General features: G+C 65.6%; 1 long non-coding RNA gene across 1 annotated transcript; it reads left to right on the top strand.

Annotated features, from left to right (window-relative positions):
• Positions 1 to 6,242: 6,242 nt before the first annotated feature.
• LOC136571164 (uncharacterized) lies at positions 6,243 to 7,960 on the top strand. Its single transcript, XR_010785669.1, has 3 exons — positions 6,243 to 6,507; positions 7,008 to 7,119; positions 7,690 to 7,960. It is a non-coding gene; the product is annotated as an uncharacterized lncRNA (long non-coding RNA).
• Positions 7,961 to 8,610: the final 650 nt, after the last annotated feature.

Raw genomic sequence — 8,610 nt, 5'->3', positions numbered from 1 at the left:
GCTTCGCTTTGATTCCACTACAAAAGATCAAGGCTTCTCAGGAAGATGGAAATGAACACATAGGTTGATCCAAGAGCAGTGAAAAGTGGGAATGAGGCACTTGTAGCCCCAGGAATGGCTCTGCCCTTGTGCGCTAAGAGAGCTTCAGCAGCAATTCCCGCTTTGGTGACATTTTCCAACAACGTGGATTTTCTACAGGGGCAGACTTGGAAAAGAGCAGCTCCACGTTGAGATCATGTTGAGAGCTGCTCATGAGTGTCACAGCCGCAGCTCCCCAGAAGCTGAACTGTTCACTGCAGAAAGAAGGAGAGGCAATTTGTTTTGCCATTATCAGTGTGCTAACAATGTGTGCCATGCAAAGGTCACGAGCAGAGATGGCAGCAGGCTTTGCTCTGAGAAGCAGAACAGGTTGGATTTAGGGCATCCTAATGAGATTAGAGTGAGACAAAAGCTCAGCTGATAGGAGCAGAGGAGCACGTGGATCCATCCAGGGATTTCTGTCATGGAAAGCTAAATAGGCAAAGATCTGGCATCAGCTTTAATTGATGGCTGTCATCTTTCTGCTTTTGAGACCTAGTCAGTGGCATGGTATTGGCCAGAGTTTTCAAAAGAAAATGGCATCAGTGTTAGGAATCTTAGCTAGGTGTGATTGCGTAAAGAAGGAAAGGAGAACAGCGTTGTTTATCTTTGTTTTGGAGCCTGCAGCCATTGTGGCTGCTTTGCACAGTGCACGTTGGTAGCGGTCGGTGTGCGAGAGTCTGTAAAATGAATATGAAAGCTTCTGGCCATGCCTTGATCCCGCCCAAGGAGCACAGAGCGAGTTCTCCCCTCAGGAGCAGCCCTGTCGGCCGGCAGTGCCGGCTCCTCCCGGGCACTCCCATCCGCCTCCTCCTCCTGGCGGAGCCCGAGCAGAGAGCCCGCGTCCCCGAGTCCCCGGGCGGGATGCGAGTCCCGGGCTCGGGCCCGTCCCTCTGCTCCCGCTCAGTGCAAGGGGCTCGGTGCCGGCTGCTGCCGAGCCCCGGCCGCTGGGGCTCCGCTTCCTCTGCCAAAGCTGCCGCTGTCCCTGAGAGAGGCGGGGCAGCTGCCATGGCCCGGGAGCGCGGCCATCCTTGGGGAGCTGCTCCTTCCCGGCGGCGGCAGCTGGGAGCTGCCTCAGCCTGAGCTCAGGAGCCGGGCAGGAGCGCCCGGATCGTCACCCGCTGCTGCCCGCTCCGGCCCGGGCACCGGGCACCCCTTCGGTTCCCCCGGGCCGAGCGGATCCGGGGCTGCTCCCCGCGCCGCGGCAGCGCCCGGAGCCACGAGCGGCATCGCTCCGTGAGCCGGAGGCGGCGCAACAAACCCGGCTGGGGATAATGGGATATCACAGTGCTGGGATTTTTGTTTGTTTGTTTGGTTGGTTGGGGGTTTTTTTGGTTTTTTTTTTTTTGGTTTTTTTTTTTGTTTTTTGTTTTTTGTTTTTTGTTTTTTGTGGGGTTTTTTTTTTTTTGGTGGTGGTGAAGGTGAGGAGGGCTCAGGGACAAAGTCCTCCGCTGCTGGCACTTGGACCCAGTCCCAGCCGGCCAGGCCGAGGGCTGTGAAGCCGGGACTTGAGCCCTGTGTTTCGGGGGTGCAGAACGAGGCTCGTCCAGGCCTCGAGCACAGAGGCCGAGTCCTGCATTTTGGGGCCCGGGGCCAGAGGCCAAATGCTGCGTGCGAGTGCTCGGAAGGCGGAGCCCCGGCCCGGCGCTGTCCGGGCCCGGCCCCGGCCTGACGGGGGCGGCTTCGGGGCTGAGAGAAGCGCTCGGGCGCTCCCTCGTGGCGCTCGGCAGCGGAGGCCGAGCTGCGGCCGAGGCTCTTCCCGGAGCCGGGACACTCGTGGGGCCTCTCCCCGGTGCCGATGGGCGGGGGGTGAGGAGCCGGGAGCGCGGCGTTGCGGGGCCCGTGGGGCCGGCGTTCGGGGGCTCGGGCCCAGCCCCCGCCGCGGTCTCGGGTGCCGGAGGCCCCGGGGCCGTTGCCGGGCGGGCGGGGAGGTGCCGGGGGCAGGAGGCGGGGCGGGAGCCGCGGTGTCCCCGGGCCTGGGCGGGTCCCGGCCGGGGCTCGGCGAGCCCGGGCCCGACGGAGCGGGACGGGAAGGCGGGGCCGGCGGTTGCCGCTCCCTGCCCGCCACTCCCGCCCGCGGCGCCGGGACACGGAAGGTGACACCAGGACGGGGCTCTGCGGGCTCAGGAGAGCCAGGCCCCTCCCGCCCCATAGCGATGCCAGTCCCGATGGCGACGGGGGAGAGGCGGCACCGCCCGGGGCCCCCCGGCAGAGCCGGGCAGCGCTCGGCCCCCGCAGCCCAGGCCGCGGTCACGGCCCCGCCGCAGCGCCCCGGGCTCCGAGCGGTCCCCGGCGGGAGCAGCCGTCGGGCGGGGCTCGCACAGCGCCGAGCGAGGCTCCCGAGCGATGGCCCCGGGACCGGGGGGGACAGGGGGGCGGGGCCGGCACAGGTGCGAGGGGCGGGGCCACGGAGCGCGGGCATGGGGCGATGCGACGGTGCCACCGCGGCCGGGGGTGGGGGGCAGAGCGCCGCTGGGATGTGCCGGGCGGTGCCGCCTCTCCCCCGTCGGGCGGATGGAAGCGGCAGCGGGCCCGGGACCGGTTTGGGGCCCGGGATGGCCGCGGGCACGGGGCGCTGCCGGGTGCGGGATCGCGGCCGTTCCCCGGTGCGGAGCCGCCGTGTGGGGCCGGCACCACGCAGGGCGCCCTCTGGCGGACACGGAGCGCGGTGCGAGCGCGGCGCCCCCGCCTGGCGGGGGACAGCGGTGCGGGGGGCGGAGCCTGAAAACAGGGGGCGGGGACAGGGGCGGAACCGGGCGGCACAAGGGACGAGGCCTGAGAGAACGGGGGCGGGGCCAGGCGGCACAAAGGGCGGGACCAGGGGCGGGGCCGGCTCAGGTGTGCACGGCGGGCGCGGCTCAGGTGTGCGGGGCCCCAGAGCGGCTGCGCGGGGCGGGGCCGAGGTGTTTTAGACCCCGGAAATCGCCTCGGCCGCCATTTGCTCACTCAGAGCACGGTGCGGACGGGAGCTCCGTGTGCGGGCTCCGCCGGTAAGGCGCGGAGGCTTCGGCCTCCCCTTCTGTCCCTCTCTCTACCCCCCCTCCTTCCTTCCCCGCGTATTCCCTTTCTTTCTCCCCTTCCCTCTCGCCCCAAAACGCTCCTTTCCTCCCAAACCCGACTCCCCCCACTCGTTCCTGTCGTGTCCCTTCCCCACTACTCCCTTCTATTCCTCCTCTTTCCACCGTCCCTCTTGTCCCCCCTCGGCCTTTCCCTTCCTGTCCCGCTTCCCTCGTCACTCCGACCCCTCTCCCTCCCCGTCCTCACCACCCTCATCTCTCCTGTCTCCCCGTCCTCCCGTTTCCTCCTTTCCTCGCAGCCGCGGGGCTCGGGGTGCCGGGCAATAATAAAGCCCTGAGGGCCGGAGCCCGGCGCCCCCGGCCTCGCTGGGGTCCCTACACGGGGCCGGAGCCGCTCTGCGGGTCCCCCCATTGCAGTCGAACACACCGCCCGACACCGCCGGGGCTCCGGCTTTCCCAACATCACACTGGGGGGGTCCTGGGGCGGGGGGCCCGAGTTACAGGGGCCCCCTCATTAGGAGGGGGTCCCAGGGGGGAGGGGGGTTTAGGAGGGGCCCCCTCATTAGGAGGGGGTCCCAGGGGGGAGGGGGGTTAGGAGGGGCCCCCTCCGGAGGAGGGGGTCCCTGGGGGGGGTCGGGGAGGGCCCCCTCCGGAGGAGGGGGTCCAGGGGAGAGGGCGGGGCCTGGGGGGAATGATTCCCCCTCCAGGCTCCGCCCCCTTCCCCGGACCCCCTCCTCCGGACGGGGTCCCACCCCGGCCCCCTCCAGGGACCCCCTCCTCCGGACCGGGGCCCGGGGGGGAGGGAGGGGAGGGTGGGGTGGGGGGGAAGCAGAGGGGGCACGTCACTGTGCAGCGTGAACACACGTAAAAAAAAAAAAAAAAAAAAATTGCCAGACACACGACCGTCCCCTGCCGTCCTGTCCCCGCCCGCCCCACCCTCCCCCCCGGGCCCCGGTCCGGAGGAGGGGGGGGGGGGGGTCCCTGGAGGGGGCCGGGGCGGCACTCCGTCCGGAGGAGGGCGTCCAGGGGAGGGGGCGGGGCTTGGAGGGGGAATTACCCCGCCCCAAGCCCCGCCCCCTCCCCTGGACCCCCTCCTCTGGAGGGGGCCCGCCCCCACCCCCCCCGGGACCCCCTCCTCCGGAGGGGGCCCTTCCTATCCCCCCCTCCCCCCAGGGACCCCCTCCTAATGAGGGGGCCCTTCCTAAACCCCCCTCCCCCCTGGGACCCCCTCCTAATGAGGGGGCCCCTGTAACTCGGGCCCCCCGCCCCAGGACCCCCCCAGTGTGATGTTGGGAAAGCCGGAGCCCCGGCGGTGTCGGGCGGTGTGTTGGACTGCAATGGGGGGACCCGCAGAGCGGCTCCGGCCCCGTGTGGGGACCCCAGCGAGGCCGGGGGCGCCGGGCTCCGGCCCTCAGGGCTTTATTATTGCCCGGCACCCCGAGCCCCGCGGCTGCGAGGAAAGGAGGAGAGTGGGGAATGGAGAACGAGAACAGGGCAACGGAGGAGAAGTTGGGGAGAAATCGGGGTGTGCAGGACAGCAGGGGACGGGGCTGGGGGGAAGGAAGGGTGGAGGAAGGAGCAGGATTGAGGGCGGATGGGGAGCGACTGGTGGGGGGGAAGGGGAGCAGGGAGAGGGGGCAGGGGGGAGTCCGGCTGGGGAGGGAAGCCCGAGGATGGGAAAGCAGGGTAGGGTAGGTAGGGTAGAGAACGAGAGAGGGGCGGCCGTAGGGGGGGAGGGAGGGGAGGGCTAGGGGGGAGAGGGAGGGGGGGGGTTTGGGGGGGGGAGGGTGTAGGGGGTGGGGGAGGGGTGGAAGGGAGGGTAGAAAGGAGAAATACACAGAAATACAACACAACAGAAACGCAGGAGAAAAGAAACGCAGAGAAAAAGAGATATAGGGCCCCGGCCGGCAACAACCTCCCTCACCCAACGCCCAGGAGCAAATGGCTCCGCCGTGCCCTCCCCGCGCCTTAAATCCCCCAAGGCCCCGCCCCGCGCAGCCGCACTGGGGTCCCTCACACCTGTGCAGGCCCCGCCCCTCGCACCTGTGCCGGCCCCGCCCTCGGGGCCCCACCTTCCCCCCGCCCCCCGCCCGCCCATAAATCCCGGCCGATCGGCGCCTGTCCCGTTTTCTGCGGGGGATGCTCATCTCGGCTTGCGGCGGGAGCGTCGGTCGGAGCGCTGTGCGGAGATCCGGGTCGGGGGCTGCTACTGGTGCTGCGCGGGATCCAAGGCGCTCGGGTGGGACTGGGATCGGGATCCAGGCCTGGGGATTAGCATCCTAGTCCTGCTGGTATTTCCCGTGGGAGCTGGGCCGAGCCGCTTCTTCCTCGGCGGGCAGGGTATGAGTGCCGGGGCCGGAGGATCGAGGTGGGATTGGGGCTGGGATCGGGACCACCACCGCCGCGCTGGGGAAAAGCCGCTCCGGGACAGGCGCTGCCGCTCCGGCTGCGGCCAGCGCGGGGCTGGGTCCCGCCGGGGCTCCAGGCACGCTCCGGCTGCGGCAGCAGGGAGCCGGTGCTGTGTCGCTGCCGTGCTCGCCAGGAGAACGACGCTTCCCTGGAGCAGCCTCTGGATCGCGGCTGGCAGCGGGAAGGACACCGAGACCGCCCGTACCGGCCCCGGGACCCCACGGGCATCGCCGCTCGCTCAGCGCCGCCGCCCGCCCCGCGGGGCGCCCCCTGGCGGACACGGCGCCGCCCCGCAGCCCCCGGCCCGGTAACGCCACGAGCGCCGCGCTCCCCTACGAGCCACAGCGGCCGCAGCCCCTGCTCCGTGCCCGCAGCCCCTGCTGGGGGCTGCAGCTTCCCAGCCAGGAGCAGCCGCTCTGGGACGGCCGCTGGGGCCGAGGCGTTGCTGCTCCCGCTCCCGTTGTGCCTGGGGTGGGACTGGAGCCCCAGGGAAACGCTAGGAAAAACCCCATGGGTTAAAAAACCAGTGGAAACGATTTGTTCTTTATTTCTAGAGCCGTGAGAATCATCAAGTCAAATGCTGAGAAGGGACCGGCCCAGCTGCGCATCAAACCCAGAATTTTGGCCTTCTCAGCACCCTGCTCCAAACACCTGGGCCAATCCCAGGGCTGTTCCAAAGGCCCTGTGTGGGATGGGAATGACTGCTGCCACTAAGAGAACTCCTCTACAAATGCAGCTCCTTCCCTTCTGCTACTGCTTCTTTACACAGCAGCCCCTGCAATGGCTGTGGGGCAGAACTGGCTGGCACTCAACATGGCAGCACCAAACTCTTCCCCATAGCCCTGATTGTTCTGCCCTTGCCAGGATTTCCCCAGCAGCTGTAAATGTGCTCCCACAATGTCCCTTTGTTTCCCCAGGAAGAAGGGAACAAGACAAGCCCTGAGGGTTACCTTGCTCCGTGGCCAAAGCTCTTCTGGAGAGTGCCGGGGGGCGTTGCCTGCAGGTGAGTGCTGCCAGCTCCAAACGATGCTGGCTGCTGAGGCCAGGGCTGTTTTTCTGGCCCAGGGGCCTCGGTGTCTCCTGCTGGCTGCCAGCCATGCTCCTTGGTGTTCCCTGGCTGTGTCCCAGCTGGCTGGGAGCGCAGGGCAGGAGGAGGCCAGGAGCTCCTGAAAGGCAGCAGCCCCTCGTGTCTTTGGCATCTGCAGGGGAGGAGCTGTGCCTGCACCGTGGCTCCTGGGCCAGGGGCTGCTCTGAGCAGGCCCCTGGAAATGCTTCAGCCCGGACAAAGCCACACCAGCAGCCCAGCAGGACCCCAAGGAGCAGCTGGCATTGCTGGGAATGGAGGCACGGGCCCTTTGCAGAGGGGCTCATGCAGCAACTCCTGGCTCAGAGCTCCCACACAGCTGCCAGCTGTGGCCCAGCACCCCAAATCCCTTCCCTCCTCCCCAGCCTGAGGCCATCGGCCATCAGCAGCATCAAAGCCAAGGCCATCTTCCCCCACAGATGTTCAATCCCAGGCAGCAGCCCTCAGAGGTACCTGAAAATCAGTGGGATGGAGTTTGGAGTTTTCCAGGGATCCAGCTGGAAGTGCAGAAGTGATGGAAAGCTTTCCCAGGTAGGTGCCACTGGAGGGGTGCTGAAGACAAAGCTGGGCATCCCTTTCCTGAGAGAAAAGAATTTGTAGAGGCCCCTGCTGAGGCTCTGAAAGGAGCTGAGCTTCTGCAGGGAGAGATGTCCCCCCCTGGGCACAGGGGCTGCCTCAGCTCAGGCTGGGAGCACATCTGGCCACTGCCTTCCCCTGCTCTAAACCATCCACTGGATGTTCTCCATCCTGGAGCTCAGGGGGGTGAAATGGGCTCCATTCCAGGCAGCTCTGGCCAGTGAGCCCAGGGACACCATTGGGCTGAGGGTTCCCAACAGCCACTTCTATGGAATAGAACCCTGGCCTTGTCCCTGTGCTGCTGAGCTTCCTTGGAAGCTCTGCTGGCTCCTGACACAGCTGCTGTCCAAGGCAGCAGCTCTGCATGGGAATGCCCACACTCCATGGGGCACTGGGAGGTTACTGCAGCGGGAATGGAGCAGGGAATTTGGGGCTATGGGTGTAACTCATCAGAACTGGCACAGCTGACAGGGAACCCCAAATCTGGGCACCACACAGAGAACAATCTTTGTCCTGCCTTGTCAGCTCCAACCCCTGGGCTGAGAAGTTTTGGGAATTAAATGGATGGAATGATACAAACCACAGCAAGTGGCATCACCCAGAGGGACAATCCAGGTCCCAGACAATTGCTCCACAATCCACTATGGGGGAAAACACCCTGTGCCTGCCAGGAGCTCTGACTCTGCTTCTCTACCAGCTCCTGAGCAGTGTCAGAGCCACCATGAGGGCTTTAAAATCCAAACAAACCCCATATCCCACGCAGTGAATAATCCAAATAAAGAAATGCATTCTTGTCATCAAAGCTCCAAACTGTGTCAGGAGCTCTGCCAACAAGTTAATGGGATTCCCAGGAATCTCATTAATGCTCTTGGTTTCATTTTCATGTATTTTTAATCCCTCAGTGGGCAGCCTGTACAACTTATCCTGGGATTGAGAGGCTGAGCAGGGCTGGCTTTGGGTTGACCTCCACCTCTGGCCCCAGCCTGTGCAAACACACCTTGTGCCAGGCTGGGTGAACTCATCACCTCAGCGTTTCCCTCCTAAATATCCCCTCCTTATCTCTCTGGAGATTCACGGACATTTTGCCCAAACCATGCACTCCTCGCCTCCAAGTGTCCATTCTGTTCCTCACAGGTGCCCTGGTGCCACCGTGTTGGTCCCTTGGCCTTTCTCCAGCCCGAGGCTGCTCCTCTGCTCGCTCTCTGCACTCTCATCCCACAGGGATCCTCTTCTCCCTTCCCTGCTGGCTGCTGCCAAGGAAGGAGGACACAGGGACTCTCCAGTGCTGCCCCCTCAGCCCTGGAGAGTCCTGGCTGTGGGCCCGAGGGGCCTCGGATTTCCCAGGGAAATTGTCTGCTGGTCTCCCTTCAATGACCTCAGCAATTCCCTCCAAAATGCCACCTCACTGCCCCTGACATCCCCTCACATTCCATTGCCCTACACAAA

The sequence above is a fragment of the Molothrus aeneus genome, unplaced genomic scaffold, assembly GCF_037042795.1.
Source record: "Molothrus aeneus isolate 106 unplaced genomic scaffold, BPBGC_Maene_1.0 scaffold_80, whole genome shotgun sequence".
In the NCBI taxonomy this organism is placed as follows: Eukaryota; Metazoa; Chordata; class Aves; order Passeriformes; family Icteridae; genus Molothrus; species Molothrus aeneus.
Note: the sequence above shows the minus strand (reverse complement) of the source record. Positions and strands in the feature narration are given on the sequence as shown.